The sequence below is a fragment of the Lithobates pipiens genome, unplaced genomic scaffold (genome assembly GCF_037356315.1).
Source record: "Lithobates pipiens isolate NorthernLeopardFrog02 unplaced genomic scaffold, aLitPip1_a1.2 Scaffold_16, whole genome shotgun sequence".
NCBI classification, from domain to species: domain Eukaryota; kingdom Metazoa; phylum Chordata; class Amphibia; order Anura; family Ranidae; genus Lithobates; species Lithobates pipiens.
This window is the reverse complement of record NW_027507748.1, coordinates 574,078,487-574,094,435: the sequence shown is the minus strand read 5'-3', so window position 1 is coordinate 574,094,435 and position 15,949 is coordinate 574,078,487. Positions and strand designations below refer to the sequence as shown.

At 40.3% G+C, this 15,949-nt stretch overlaps 1 protein-coding gene across 3 annotated transcripts in view; it reads right to left on the bottom strand.

Annotated features, from left to right (window-relative positions):
- The window catches only part of VDR (vitamin D receptor), a 242,269-nt gene that overhangs the window by 129,899 nt on the left and 96,421 nt on the right, over positions 1–15,949 (bottom strand). The window lies entirely within an intron of this gene.

Below are 15,949 nucleotides of genomic sequence, written 5' to 3'. Positions count from 1 at the left end.
AGTCGTACACTGCACAAATCTGGCCTTTATGGAAGAGTGGCAAGAAGAAAGCCATTTCTCAAAGATATCCATAAAAAGTCTCCTGTAAAGTTTGCCACAAGCCACCTGGGAGACACACCAAACATGTGGAAGAAGGTGCTCTGGTCAGATGAAACCAAAATCGAACTTTTTGCCCACAATGCAAAACGATATGTTTGGCGTAAAAGCAACACAGCTCATCACCCTCAACACACCATCCCCAGTGTCAAACATGGTGGTGGCAGCATCATGGTTTGGGCCTGTTTTTCTTCAGCAGGGACAGGGAAGATGGTTAAAATTGAGGGGAAGATGGATGCAGCCAAATACAGGACCATTCTGGATGAAAACCTGTTGGAGTCTGCAAAAGACCTGAAACTGGGACGGAGATTTATCTTCCAACAAGACAATGATCCCAAACATACAGCAAAATCTAGAAAGGAATGGTTCACAAATAAACGTATCCAGGTGTTAGAATGGCCAAGTCAAAGTCCAGACCTGAATCCAATCGAGAATCTGTGGAAAGAGCTGAAAACTGCTGTTCACAAATGCTCTCCATCCAACCTCACTGAGCTCAAGCTGTTTTGCAAGGAAGAATGGGCAAGAATTTCAGTCTCTCGATGTGCAAAACTGATAGAGACATACCCCAAGCGACTTGCAGCTGTAATCGCAGCAAAAGGTGGCTCTACAAAGTATTAACGCAAGGGGGCCGAATAATTTTGCACGCCCCACTTTTAATTTTTTTATTAGTTAAAAAAGTTTCAAAAATCCAATAGATTTTGTTCCACTTCACAATTGTGTCCCACTTGTTGGTGATTCTTCACAAAAAATAAAAATTTTATATCTTTATGTTTGAAGCCTGAAATGTGGCAAAAGGTTGAAAAGTTTGAGGGGGCCGAATACTTTCGCAAGGCACTGTATAGTCTGGTCCTTTACTTCAGCGCTTCTGGTGTGGGGTCGGGCTGAGATCAAAGTAGTGGGTGGCCTGTCCAATATTAGTAGACCATCTGATTCTTTTTTAAGGTATTTGTAATAACGTCACAACTTCCCCATAAAAGGCTGTTCATTTTTTATCATGGATTTTATGCTAGGAAATCTATTTTGATTCGGTGGAAACTACCAGAACCTCCAATTGTTTGTGTGGCGATCTAGGATTAATTCAGTGCTCCCTTTGTATAAATGTACCTATATGAACTGCAACTATTCCAAGAAGTTTGCTAGAATCTGGGCAACCGGGTTTAGGCTAGAGAATGGACAATGCAATTTATCATAGCTTTGACTAAGTGCCTCTTACTCTGGGTCATGGGTGTCAATGCTGTATATTTTCATGGTTGGAGAGAGGAAGGTTCCCTCAGTGAATTTTTTGTCCTTCCATTTCCTTATTTACCATTATCCTCTCTGCCTTCTCCTTTGTCCCTCCCTGATCTCTTTTATATTATATTTATTTTTTATTTTATATTCAAGTTGAGTTAAAATAATAAAAAAAAAACTATCTGTTAAAAAAAAACACAATTATTTCTAGGCTTCAATTAATCACCTCAACGTAGGGCACTTTCACCCCCTTTCTGGCCAAGTAATTTTTCAGTGCTGTCATACTTTGAATGACAATTGCGTGGTCATGCTACACTGTAACAATGTGAAATTATTATAATTTTGTTCACACAAATAGAAATTTTATTTGGTGGTATTTAAATGTTGAAGAAAAAAATGTTTTTTTTACTTAGTTTCTATTGTTAGAAGAGGAGATGCTACATTGTGGTAAACATGGCCCTGTCCTAACTTTTTTGAGAGGCGTTGCTGGCGTTAATTTTTTCTTGAAATGGTACATTTCACCAGTTTAAACATTTGATATGCTTTTTATTATCCATTGTGAATAAAATATGAGTTTATGAAGATTGCAAATCATTGCTTTCTGTTTTTATGTAGATTTTACACAGAATCCCAACCTTTTTTGGAATTGGGGTTATACTTTATTATTACATTTTTTTCTGTGGGCATTTATTAAATGAATACCTAATCTTTACCTGTTCAAATATGTAGAAAAAAACCCCACAAATTTTCATGGGGTGGGGTGTACTTCCCATAACTGTATCTCAAGATATAAGTGGTGCCATATAAAGCTATGTAAACCAAACATATAAAGCATACAGGGGTGTAAAAAGGCGCACCTGGGAAGTAGTACTGACCATAGCAAAGCAACATGCACACAAAGGGCTTGATTACAGTGTCAAACCATTCCAATTGGGGCGTTAGTGGTGTTAGTTATTCACATGTTCTGCTTCTCCTGCCAAAAGCATCCTGAAGATGGGTGGAATTCCGCCCCAATAACATAGACTGAACATTGTCTAAAAACGTAAGAAGAACTACTGAAAATGGTCTACTATAAAGTCACAGCTACAGTTTAAAAATGTTTACTGACCTATGCAATATCCTTTGTTTTGAATACAAAAATACTCTGCAGCCAACCTTCATAGTATGTAGTATAAGCTGCATATAGCATTACATAGCAATTTCATGAAAAAACAGCAGTAAATAAAAAAGAGAAGGAATGCCACTCTGCTTGTATTGCCTGCTTTAGGCCCCAGAAGATAAACGAACCATACAATTTATGACAGGGAAAATTGTTAGACTTATGTAGATACTTTGGTTGTTAAACTTTTTTTTTTTTTTTACTCCAAGCGCACAAAGAAAATCAAAATGTATTTATGGTCAAAATGTTAAATATACTGATTTCAATGGTTTCTTAAAGTGCCAAGAAATAAATGTCCGTGGAGACCTCTCCAGCTAATTATCTGACAATATTTATCCAGTTTAACAACTAACCAACAAATGTGCTGTTTGGAAAACACTACTTAAATTTATGTTCCTTCAGAAATGTTTTAATGTTTTCATGAATACACTTGTTCCGTTTCCTAAATCCTTTTTTAATACATTTGATCAAATAGTCTCTTCCTTTATTTGGGCAGATTCTACTCAGAGGATGGTCAGGTTCACCTTACAACTTCCTCTCTCCTGCTTTTTATTGGGCAGTTGCGCTGGTTGTCCCAAACTGCTAGAAATCCAGTGGTGACCCTGGAGGCTGCTCTCTTGGGCTCCTATTCTAAACTGAGCAACTTTGTATTTAGGCCCCATTCCAACCCGGATATTACGATACCCATGAAGACTACTGTTCAAGTATGGAAACAGAGGATTATGACTATTGGTGAGCCAAACTCTATCACACTTTACTGTCCGTCGTGGACACGAGAAGAGGAGGATCTGGGCTGCTCTGTGCAAAACCATTACACAGAGCAGGTAAGTATAACATAAAGGCTTTAGTATCCCTTTAAGGTTTCTCCAACAGCAGCATGCAGTCCAGTCTCAATTTTCTGTGTCTGTTACATTGGCTTCCCACTCTGTCGAGTGTTTAAGTAAGGTTTTTTAGGCAAGATCCTTTCATTCCTGAACCTTAGGATTACAAGTGTGGAAACTGAGAGGATATCCCAACTTTTTCATTCCTGGTAAGGGGCAAATCCCGACTCTCATGCTGACTGGGGGTAGGGAGGACAGCAATTTCTGTCCCTTATGATTTCAGCTAGGAATCGGTTCATAAAATTGGAATTTCTACATCCTGTATACTATACCCGCAGTGTTTTTCTGTTATATATTCTATTCTTGATAAATAATGTACTAAATGTCAACAAGAGGTTAGTAAATTCCTACATATAGTCTGGTCCTGTACTTCAGTGCTTCTGGTGTGGGGTCGGGGCTGATATCAAAGTGAGAGGGTGGCCTGTCCATTGTGGTAAACCCTCTGATCCTTCTTTAAGGTATTTGTGATAATGTCACAACTTTCCATAAGAAGCTACTCATTTTTTATCGTGCATTTTATGCTAGAAAAACTATTTTGATTAGGTGGAAACTACCAGAACCTCCAATTGTTTATGCATGGAGATCAAGGATTAATGCAGTGCTCCCTTTGTATATCTGTACCTATATGAACAGCAATTGTCCCAAGAAGTTTGATAGAATCCGGGCAACCTGGGTTTAGGCTAGAGAATCTACAATGCAATGTATTATATCTTTGGCTCAGTGCCTCTTACTCTGGGTCATGGGTATCAATGCTGTATATTTTCACATTTGGAGAGTGGAAGGTTCCCTCAAGGTCTTTTCTCTCCTTCCATTTCCTTATTTATCATTATCCTCTCTTCCTTCTCCTTTGTCCCTTCCTGATCTTTCTCTCTGCCTCTTCACCTTTTTATTCCTGTGTGTGCACTGAACATTTTACTATCTGTACCATTATTATTATTATATTTACTTTATATTCAAGTTAAAATAAAAAATAAAAACAAAAACACCATTTATTTAAAAAAAATCTAATTATTTCTAGGCTTCAATTAACCACCCCAATACAGGGAACTATCACCCCCTTCCTGCCCAGGCCATACTTCAGCTTTCCATTCTGTCACACTTTGAATGACAATTGCGTTGCCACGCTACACTGTAAACATGTGAAATTCTTATCATTTTCTTCACACAAATAGATTTCTTTTGGTGGTATTTAATCAAAGACCGTAAATTTTGAAAAAAAAGAACAATAGGATTTTTATAACAGCTCACCTGTAAAATCCTTTTCTTGGATTACATCACGGAACACAGAGCCATAGTAGTTACTATGTGGTTATAGGCCACCTTCAGGTGATAACACTGGCACACCCAAGAAATCCACTCCCTATATAACCCTTCCCACTACTGGGAGTACTTCAGTTTTTGTAGCAAAACAATATACGTGCATTGGAAGAGGGGAGGGACCTCTGTGTCCCATGATGTACTCCAAGAAAAGGGTTTTTACAGGTAAGCAATTATAAAAATCCTATTTTCTTTATCGTACATCACGGGACACCAAGCCATAGTAGTTACTATGTGGGACGTCCAAGAGCAATGCTAACTGAGGGGAGGGAGACACAACAAAAGTCAGGCACCATAAGACTAGAGGACTTATACTGCTGCCTGCACCACACTAAGCCCAAAAGCAATATCTTCACGCTTTTTTAAATCCACCTGATAGAATCTGGTAAATGTATGGACTGAAGACCAAGTTGCAGCCTTGCAGATTTGAGCCATGGAGACTTGGTGATGCACTGCTCAGGAAGCACTAACAGCCCTAGTGGAGTGCACTTTGATTTAAATGGGTAGAATCTTCCTCTTCAAACCATAAGCTTGAACAATTACTTGCCGAATTCATTTAGAAATAGTAGATTTCAATGCTACCTGTCCTCTTTTAGGATCTTCAGGAAAAACAAGCAAAACATCACTCAGGTTGAACTGAATGGACTGGTGTCTTTATTCAACCTTACTAACTATGTAACTATCAGTTTTTCGGATGTGAGCAGTCGTATTCAAGTAGACTTTGACTGCTCTTACCAAATCTAAAGAATGTAGCGATTTCTCTTCCATAGAGCAGGGTACTGGAAAGAATGTAGGCAGAATAATATCCTGGTTTAAATGAAAACTTGACACTACCTTCGGTAGAAAAATTAGGATGAGGACGCAATACTACCTTATTCTTGTGAATCATTAAATATGGCGCTTTACAAGAGCAGCTAAATCTGATAACCTTCTTGCAGAAGATATGACTACCAGAAAAATTAGTTTCCTTGTCAAAAAAACCAAGGGCATATGCCGTATCGGCTCAAAAAGCTGTATCTGCAACTCCGACAGAACTAAATTCAAGTCCCAAAGGTTCAGGGGTGACCTAACCAGAGGATTAAGCCGTGTAACCCCCTGAATAAAACCACAAACCAAGAATGCGAAGCAAGTGGTCATTGAAAAAATACCAATAAGGCTGAGACCTGGCCTTTGATAGTACTCAAGGCCAGCTTCATCTCTAACCCCATCTGCAGAAAGTCAAGGATTCTACCTATGACATACTTCCTAAGGTGCCAACCCGTGGATTCACACCAGGAGACATATGCCTTCCAGACACTATAATATATGACTCTGGAGGACAGCTTCATTACATTAATCAAGGTAGACACCACAGAACCCGATAGACCATCCTTCTTCAGAATGTGGGTCTCAATAGCCAAACCGTTAAATTTAGCGCTTAAGGTAGGATGGAATACCGGACCTTGCGAGAGAAGGTATGGACGTAGTGGTAGGGTCCTTGATTCCCCTACCCCCATTCTTATGATCTCTGCATACCAGGATCTTCTGGGCCACACTGTGGCCACAAGAATCACCAACTTCCCTTCCTGCTTGACCCTGACAAGAAATTGTGGAAGCAGAATAGGAGGGAATGCATAAATCAGTGAGAACCGATTCCACGGGAACACCGAGGCATTTGCTCCTCATGCTAGTGGATCCCTTGTTCTTGACACAAAGTTGTCGATCTTTTTTTGAACCTGGACGCAAACAGATCTACTTCTGGGATCCCCCATCTCTGGCATATTGCCAGGAAGATATCAGGGTAAAGGGCCCATTCTCCCAGGAACAACTGCTGGTGACTCAAGTAGTCAGCCTGCCAATTTTCTATTCCTGGAATGAATGAAGACTGCCGGTACATTGTGTTCTGCCCAAGTTAAGATATGATTCCCCTCTACTGGGCTGCACGACTTCCCGTGCCCGCTTGGTGATTGATATAGGCCACTGCTGTGGCATTGTCGGATAGGATCCTGGCAGGACAATTCTGTAACCTGAGCATCCAGGGCCTCAGGGCCAAGCGTGCTGCCTGAATCTCTAGAATTTTGATGGGCAAGGTCATTTCTGATCTGGACCATTTCCCTTGGACAATCAACTCTTCCAGGACTGCTCCCCAACCTGAAAGGCTGGCATCTGTTACCACCTTCCAGGTGACTGGTAGGAAGGATATTCTATTAACCACCAACTGAGGCTCCGGCGCACCCTTGGAGGCAGGCACATTGGGAAATCTAGCGCTTGGACCTTCTTGTTCCAAGCCAATAGGATACTGTTTTGCAGCAGCCTCGAATGAAATTGAGCATAAGGAACTGCCTCGTATAAAGCCACCATTTTTCCCCAACAACCTCAAAATGGAATGGAAGGATTCTTCTTTGCCTTGACCACCTGAATCAGTTCCTCTATGGAACTGATCTTTGCCTGGGGCAAGAATAAATTTTTCTGGGCTGTATCTATAATCAGGAGGAAATAGTGTCAATTGCTGCTATCTCCCACTTCTTAGTGAATTTTTCCTCCATAGGATAAAGTGTTGAAAATTAGTTTGGAGGAAAAAAATGCTTATCTGGGTGATCCCACTTTAAATACATAAGCTTTTCCAACAATGACTGGACAGGAAAGGCATGCACGGCTTTAGGAGGCTTTAATGAACCCAAACAAGAAGTGAGCTTATCAACCGACTCAGTTAAGGGTAGCAAAAATGTGGAACGGACAATCTCAGTAAGAGATTGCACCAACAATCTATCAGATTGTGAAGCTAATCCTTCCAAATTTGACCACTTAGAAGAGGAGTAATCAGCCTCTTCATGGTCCCCTGAAGGAAATTCATTTTTCCCCATCCCGAGATCCTCAGTTTGCAGGTCCTGGGTAATGGAAGAGGACCTGTAACATTTTGTCCCACACTGGGATGCGATTAAAGCTGCTAATCTATCTTCTAAACCCATCCTGACTGCAGAAAAAACTTCTTCAGTAATATAGACAGGGGCTGCAGTGTTGGAAACAGTTGCAACACTTGCCAGCCCTGATGGCTCACTCTGACCAGCCACCTCAGATCTCTCAGGGGAGGATGTAGAGATTACACTTTAGGAGTTTAGGCTTGAAGGAGTCCACCTTGAGCCTTTTTTTGGGGTGTTTCTACTGCCCCTTCTGACCATAGCCCAATGCACAAATGTATCCGGTTGCATAGCCTGCCCCAGCAAGGAATATTCCAGAGGAGCTCAGCACAGCACATCTTTACTCATGACCAACACCTAGGACACTGGCGAAAAAAACGGAGGTACTCCCAGTAGTAGGGAGTGGACTTCTTGTCTTAGGGTGTGCCAGTGTCCATCACCTGAAGGTGGCCTATAACTACATAGTAACTACTATGGCTCTATGTCCCGTGATGTACGTTAAAGACATTTTGAAAAATCAAAAACAAAGTTTGTCTTAGTTTCTGTCAGTAAATTTTGTAAATCAGTAGTTTTTCTCCTTCACTGATGTGCGTTGATGAGGCTGCACTGATGAGGTGGCATTTATGGGCACTAAGTAGGTGGCACTAATATGACTGGCTGTGATTGGACAAAGCCGAACACATGGTAAAGATCCACGTCAGGGTCACGCCGTGTCCTGGCAACATGGCATGGCACTCTGGACGCCCCAAGGGGCACGTGGGAGCGGTTGTTCGGGTGCGCTGTCAGAAAGGGTGGGCGGGCGGCAACTGGTTAATCTAAACAATCTTGATATTTAAAAATGTACTTTTTTGTAGAAAGCGGACACATTAATTATGCTTTGTAAAATATACTGGTTGTGTCACAGAATTTACAGAGCCTGCTTTCTGAACTACGAAGGAGTTTCAAGAGGCACAGTCCGTACAGGAAACACATCATATGTGACATCATCACTGCTTATAGGCAAGGTACTATGTGACATGTAGTCTGTAAAAATCAAAAGTAAACCAAAGGAATGAACCAGGAGAAGCTTAAAAACATGCAGGGAACCCAGGAAGTTGTAGAAATAGGTGGTCAGTAGATGGGCAGAACTCACAACATGAAATAATTTGTATTGCTATTACAATACTGATGTTATACAATGAAGATGCGTGCTGTGACTTTAAATCACTTTTAAAGCGGGAGTCCGCCGGGAGTTCCGCCGTTTTTTTTTTTTTAAAAGCCAGCAGCTACAAATACTGCAGCTGCTGACTTTTAAAATAGTGACACTTACCCTCCCAGCGCGCCCGCGGTGTCGGCACCCGAAGCCGATCTCTCGATCGTCTCTTGGGTGCTGCCGCCGCCATCTTGGGTATGGGAATCAGGAAGTGGAGCCTTTCAGCTTCACTTCCCGGTTCCCTACTGCGCATGCGCGAGTCGCGCTGCACAATAAGGATGGTCCCCGCTGTCTCTGGGATCCGTGTGTTTCCCAGCAGGCAGCGGGGGACTTTCGGAAAGGGGCGTAGATTCTGCAGAAAGGGGCGTACCTTCTGCAGAATCTACGCCGGAAGTGGGTGCAGATACCTGTACTGTACAGGTACCTGCACCCCCCTCCCCCCTGAAAGGTGCCAATTGTGGCGCCGGAGGGGGGGAGGATTCCAATGAGCAAAAGGTCCACTTTAGGGTGGACCTCCGCTTTAAGAAAAGGATAGAAAAAAGAAAAAAAATTAATTTCTTTCAACTTTATGTACTGCAGCAAGTTGTGACTTGCTATAATGTGCACGGTGTAAAAATGCAAAAATGCTGCATTTTTACACAACGCTCACCACCTTACATGTATGGTGTGAGTAGGACACATATAAAACAATTTTCTTAAGATCCAAAAGAAACAATCTGCATTTGACCTACTTGGTTTACAATCGAGATGTCTGTAGAGAGACAGATTTACACAGGATACTAATGAAAACAAAGAATAACCCAGTTTATCAATTTGGAAAGCTATACAAGTAATATGATGGCGATAAAAGCTGCTGTTCTACATGCCATTCTTTTTTAGCCCACTGCTTCCATTCCCTCAAATGTTTTTCTTTTTCTGGGCAGGTGCCTGTGCCAAGGGGATAATAAAAATCTATAACAAAGATTAGTGTACACAGTGAAAACTGGAGACTTGCTGAGTCACTGACCTAGAAGATAAGAACTGTTCATTGTACACTATAACAGGAATTTGACATGAGTGCAGTAAACATGTTAAAGATACATACACTGTACTTCTATGGAACAGTGTACTTAGTGGATTTTGTGCAGTCACTGTTTTCAGGAGCTACCAAGGCACAATGCTAGGCAACTGATAGCTCCTAGAACTAATTATTAACTGCAACACAGTAAGCTAAAGTCTCATCTCTTCACCTTATTACAGACATTTATATAGCAGCACTTTACATGTACACTGTACGCTAACATCAGTCCCTGCACTCAAAGAGCTTACAATCTAATGTTCCCATCTCATATGCATACATACACTATATACTAGGGATAATTTAGATAGGAGCCAATTAACCTAGCGGCATGTATATGGAGTGTAGGAGGAAACCAAAGTATCCAGAGAAACACGCACAAGGAGAACATTCAAACTCAACACTTCCTGGTCCGGATTACAACCAAGTACCTCAATTGCTGCAAGACAGAAGAGCTAAACATTAGGCCACTGTGTTGCCCCACATGTGGTACTGTTACAACATGGTGTGTTTTAGATGTGTTTTTCACACATTTAACATAAGTTTTGTACGGCTACCAACAGACTTGGTACATTTCTAAAAACAGCACTGAAAAATTAGCTGGCAAGATTTTCTAACGCGCCACAGTAAAATCCATTTTTTAGGTAGTTCTGCTTCAATGTTTTGCATTTTCATGCCATACCTGTCATTCCTATGGAACGTGCTTTTTCTGGAAACCACACCAAAGATGCAGCAAGCAGAATATCTTTTAAAAATAAAAGGATCAAAAGACAGAGGTTTGAATATACCCCAGGTGTTTACATCATGGCCTGAAAAATGCACAAACCAGGGCTAATTTCCCATCCATCTGGAGCAAACTACTATTTCACATTCAGGCGTCTTGTATTACTACGATAGAGCTGCATTTTGATTGTAACAATGCCAAATACTGCTTTGCTTAGGCATGACCCTCTTGTGACATCCATGTATAGGGTCAGCTCAGACTTTCACCAGATCTCTAATGGTGTGTAACCCAGTATGTTTTGCACTCCGAGGCCCAACATGTCTGCTATTTCAAATTATTTTGGTGCACTGTAGAATTTATTTCTCAACTCGCCTGTTCTCATTTTTGAAGTTGCAGAAAGTACTATACCTATAAAACTGGTAACCTGCCACACCCAACACCACAGCACGCAATTCGAATATAAATTCACTTGAACGCCTATTAGTTGCTGAGTGATGATGATAAATTGTAACTGATGATTGCTAATGATTAATGATAAACATATTACATGAACACAACATTTAAAAGATTAGGATCTCTGGATGTTTTTAGATTCTCAGCAGCTACGTTCCAAATGTCTAACATCTTCTTGGCAATTACAAAAAGTTGATGCTGGTTATACATTATACAATTTTCTTATTCAATTTCTTTTAGATTTACCTTCAACTATGAAGTGCAAAGACCTGCCAGATCCCATACAAATTGAAAGTGTTTAGGTTTGACTTCAAATTATATGGTTTTGTTAAATTTAAAGGAAAATTGTATAATGCATGGCCAGCCCAACGCTATGTTTTGTACCTTAAAGTTGATCAATAAAAATCTATAAAAAGTAAAAGTGAAAGATCAGTATCTCTAATATTCTTGCTATACAGTAACTTTATAAGAAATTGTAACAAGTTTATGGTGGTGATTTGCTAACAGATTTAGGTACCAGCTGCAAATAACTAAACAATTTTTACATGAAGATTTGTAGCTGGCTGAAAAAGTTCATCTTTACGTAAAGTGGTTCTAAAGACTGAATAATTTTTACCTTTATACAATCTATGCATGAAGGTAAAAAACCTTCTATGTGCAGCAGTCCACCCCCAGCCCTCCTCTCGATCCAGCAATGTGCACGAGAACATCAGCTTTCCTGTACTCTCCCTCCTCATTGGCTCCCGATGCTCTCAATCAAAGCCAGACAGCCAATGAGGGGAGAGAGGGGGAGGGGCCAAGCTATGGCTCAGTGTCTGAATAGACATACAGAGCATGCATTGCTCAAGTGTGATTTTGGCCATTCTTCCACACAGTCTTCAAATTTTGAAGTTTCTGTGGGCCTCTATGAACTCCGACCTTTACTTCTTCCCATAGATTGTCTATTGGATTCAAGTCGGGTGACTGGCTGGGTCATTCTAGCAGTTTCATTTTCTTTCTTTGAAACCAACTGAGAGTTTGTCTGTCTGTGTGGCTATGTATGTATGTATGTATGTATGTATGTATATAATATTATATATATACACACACACACAGCGGGTAAAATAATTTTCACCACATGCGGGAACAACCCATGCAATCCATACAAAGAAACCTAAACAAATACGTTTAGAAATTAAGTTATGTAATAAAATAGACTGATACAGGGAAAAAGTATTGAACACATGAGAAAGGGGGGGGGGGGTGTAAAAAGGCATGGGAAGCCAAGACACCAGCTGAAATCTATCAGTAATTAGGACGCAATTCTTTCCCTTGTCAGTGCAAATTAATATCAGCTGGTTCAGTCTCAACTGATGGCCTATAAAAAGGTGTCTCACACAAGAAACCTCTCATAATGGGTAAAAGCAAAGAGGTCTCTCGTCCTTTGCAACCTTATTGTTGGACTTTATTGGACTTCTAACCTTCTGAATGTTCCAGTGAGCACTGTTGGGGGCCATACTCGGGAAGTAAAAATAACATAATTTTACCATAAACCGCCCACAACCAGGTGCTCCTCACAAGATTTCTGACAGAGGAGTGAAAAGAATTATCAGAAGAGTTGCCCAAGAGCCAAAGACCACTTGTGAAGAGCTTCAAAAATACCTGCAATTAGCAGGTACAATTGTTTCAAACAAAACAATAAGCATTGCACTCAACCGCCATGGCTTGTATGCACACTCCCCATGCAAGACTCCATTGCTGAAGAAAAAGCATGCTGAAGTTTGTTGAAAGGTTGCTGCACAACATTTAGACACGCCTGTGAAATACTGGGTCATTTGTAATGTGGTCAGATGAGACCAAAAAACTCTTTGAATGCCACAATACATACATCATGGTGTGGGGCTGTTTTTCAGCATACAGCACTGGCAAACTTCATACCACTGAAGGAAGCATGAATGGAAAAATGTACCAAGACTTCTTGATAAAAATCTGCTGCCATATACCATGATGATGAAGATGAAACGAGGGTGGACATTTCAGCAAAACATTAATTCCAAACACAAAGCCAAGGAAACTCTCAGTTGGTTTAAAGAGAGAAAATAAAGCTGCTAGAATGGCCCAGCCAATCATCTGACTTAAATCCAAGAGAAAATCTATGGAAAGAACTAAAAGATCTGAGCTTATAGAGGCCCATGGAAGCCTCAAGATTTAAAGACTGTGTGAAAGAATGAGCCAAAATCACACCTGAGCCATGCATGAGACTAGTTTCTCCATACAGGAGGCGTATTGAAGCTGTCATAACCAACAAATGATTTTAAATACATTTCAGTTAGCATGTTCAATACTTTTTCCCTGTGTCATTCCATTTTATTACACATCATTTTTGAACATATTTGTTTTGGTTTCTTTGTATGTATGGATTGCATGGGTTGTTACTGACATGTGGTGAACATTTCAGGTCAATAGCACCTAAAAAAAAAAATGGTGACGTGTTCAATACTTATTTTACCCACTGTATATGTATTACAGTGCCTTGAAAAAGTATTCACTTGTGTGCAATTTAACCTCAGCATACAATCCAGCTATTCTGTGAAGCCTTTAGAGGTTTGTTAGAGAACCTTAGTGAACAAACAGCATCACGAAGGCTAAATAACACGGCAGACAGGTCATGAATAAGGTTGTGGAGAAGTTTAAAGCAGGGTTAGGTTATAAAAAAAAATATCCCAAGCGTTGACCATCTCACGGAGCACTGTTCAATCCACCCTCTGAAAACGTAAAGAGTATGGCACACCTGCAAATCTACCAAGACATGGCTGTCCACCTAAACTGACAGGCTTGGCAAGGAGAGCATTAATCAGAAAAGCAGCCAAGAGGCCCATGGTAACTCTGGAGGAGCTACAGAAATCCAAAGATCAGGTGGGAGAATCTGTCCATAGGACAAATATTAGTCCTGCACTCTGCAAATCTGGCCTTTATAGAAGAGAGATAAGAAGAAAGCCATAAAAAGTCCCATTTGCAGTTTGCCATAAGCCATGTGGGGGACACAGCAAACATGTGGAAGAAGGTGCTCTGGTCAGACGAGACCAAAATTTATCTTTTTGGCCTAAAAGCAAAGTGCTATGTATGTGTAGCGTAAAACTAACACTGCACATGGTGGCATCATCATGTTGTGGAGATGCTTTTCGTCACCAGGGACAGGAAAGCTGGTCAGAGTTGATGGGAAGATGGATGGAGCCAAATACAAGGCAATCATAGAAGAAAACCTGTTAGTTAGTGTCTGTAAAAGACTTGAGACTGGGGTTCAACGTCAAGCAGGACAATGACCCTAAACATACAGCCAGAGCTACAATGAGTGTGCTACAATGAGTGTATGACACTAAAGAGTGACATTTTTGCCTATTATTATTCTTTGCAAAATAGCTCAAGCTGTGTGAGATTGATGGAGAGCGTTTATGAACAGCAATTTTCATGTCTTGCCACAGATTCTCAATTGGATTTAGGTCTGGAATTTGACTCGGCCATTTTAACACATGAATATGCTTTGATCTAAACCAGGGGTCTCAAACTAGCAGCCCTCCAGCTGTTGCAAAACTACAAGTCCCATGAGGCATTGCAAGGTTGACAGTTGGGACGAGATGGGACTAGTTTTGCAACAGCTGGAGGGCCGCCAGTTTGAGGCCCCTGGTTTAGATCAAAGCATATTCATGTGTTAGAATGGCCGAGTCAAATTCCAGACCTAAATCCAATTGAAAATCTGTGGCAAGACATGAAAATTGCTGTTCATAAACGCTCTCCATCAATCTCACAGAGCTTGAGCTATTTTGCAAAGAAGAATAATAGGCAAAAATTTCACTCTTTAGATATGAAAAGCTGGTAGAGACATCCCCAAAAAGACTTGCAGCTGTAATTGCAGCGAAAGGGGGTTCTACAAAGTATTGACTCAGGAGGCTGAATATAAATGCGCCCCATACTTTACAGATATTTATTTGTAAAAAAAAAAATTAAAACCGTTTATCATTTTCTTTCCACTTCACAATTATGTGTCACTTTGTGTTGGTCTATCAAAAAAATCCCAATAAATTATATTTACGTTTTTGGTTGTAACATGACACAATGTGGAATATCAAGGGATATTTATACTTTCTCAAGGCATTGTACGTTTAGAATAGCTTGCCATTAGTATCTTTACAGACATTTAATCTCTATTGTGCCTGTAGAAGCGGTACACACTCTTACCATGCTTTCCAATTATCTGTAGAAAAAAACATACTACATTAAGTGTGTAAAACGTGGCAGTGGGTACTGAGAAAACTGCATATAGGGCTGCAACTAACGATTATTTTCATAATCGATTAGTTGGCCGATTATTGTTTTGATTAATCGGTTAATAACCTTACATGCTTTTCTGCAGCTTCTCCGCTGAAGTATATTTAACCAAAATAGCACTGTTTTGCGTTAAAAAAAGTCCTTGTCTTTTCCAAATACGCAGCAGCTGAAAAAATCATGGATACGAACATGTCCCATAGGAAACCATGTAAATGAACTGTAGTGTGTTTCTGCAAAAAGCACAAAAAAACAGAGGTGTGACCCAGGCCTGAGATGTTTAGTAACATAATGGGGTCAAAAAAATTAAAATTACTACAAAAAAAGCAAATAATCGCTACTGTAAGGGGTTAATTTTTTTTTACCATGGGACAGTGAAGTAAAAGTGATTTGCTCTTTTTGTACCATAAAGGGCTAATTTTAGTTTTTTTTAACCCCATTATTTTAGTGGCCGATTAATCGATTACCATTTTCATAATCGATTAATTTCATAATCGATTAGTTGACGATTAATCAATTCGTTGTTTCAGCCTTAACTGCATGTATTATTTCTTTCCCCCAAATGGATCACAGGTGCAATGTCAGGCTCCTACTGAGAAGTCCTACAGTTTTCTGCCCTTTACTTGTGTGCAGGCTTTCTT